Genomic DNA, 716 nt, shown 5'->3' on the forward strand with positions numbered 1-716 from the left:
ATATGTAAAAGCTGACAAGATCTACATTGAAAAGATTAAAAACTCATCATGATGATGTAGCAAATCTTAAACTTCAAATTTTTCAAAAAGAGCATAATGTTATTTATTATAAAAACATAATTAATGATTTAAAAGATGAAATTGAAAAGTTAAAACTTGAAGTTTCTAACAAAAAGGAAAAAGAAAAGCAAGTTGAAAGATTTGAAGCATCATCTGATAAATTAGATGATCTTATTGGAGCCTAGAGAAGTACTAAAGTTAAAGCGGAGCTGGGGTATGATTACACTGCCGTACCACCACCATTCAATGATAACTACACCAGCTTGCCCCACTTTAGCTATAATACTTTTCCAGAGGAAGAAATGGAATATGGTGTTGGTAGAATACCAAAGCCTGTGAAATTTGTTCCTGCTGCCTCTCAAACTGCTGCTCCAGTCCCATCATCTGATAAATCTGACATCAATGTGTCTTGTGTAGCAGCTGGTGATGTAAATGGTGGTGAATGTGGGACGGTTAACCTGGGTTGTAGGCTAAAAAGAAAGTTAGAACCACGTTTTGAATCATGTGTGGATCTAACCAAAACTATTAACAATCCAGTTTGTAATAAAGTTTGTGAATCCATGTTGGGAAGTTTAAAGTCAGGGTCAAATTATGTATTTTGTGAAAATTCAAGTGATGATAGTTGTACAAACGTTTGCAATGAAAATGAATGTTCT

This window comes from Bidens hawaiensis, unplaced genomic scaffold, assembly GCF_021521415.1.
Source record: "Bidens hawaiensis isolate Kalapana, Puna unplaced genomic scaffold, B.hawaiensis_p1.1 tig00006913_1, whole genome shotgun sequence".
NCBI classification, from domain to species: Eukaryota; Viridiplantae; Streptophyta; class Magnoliopsida; order Asterales; family Asteraceae; genus Bidens; species Bidens hawaiensis.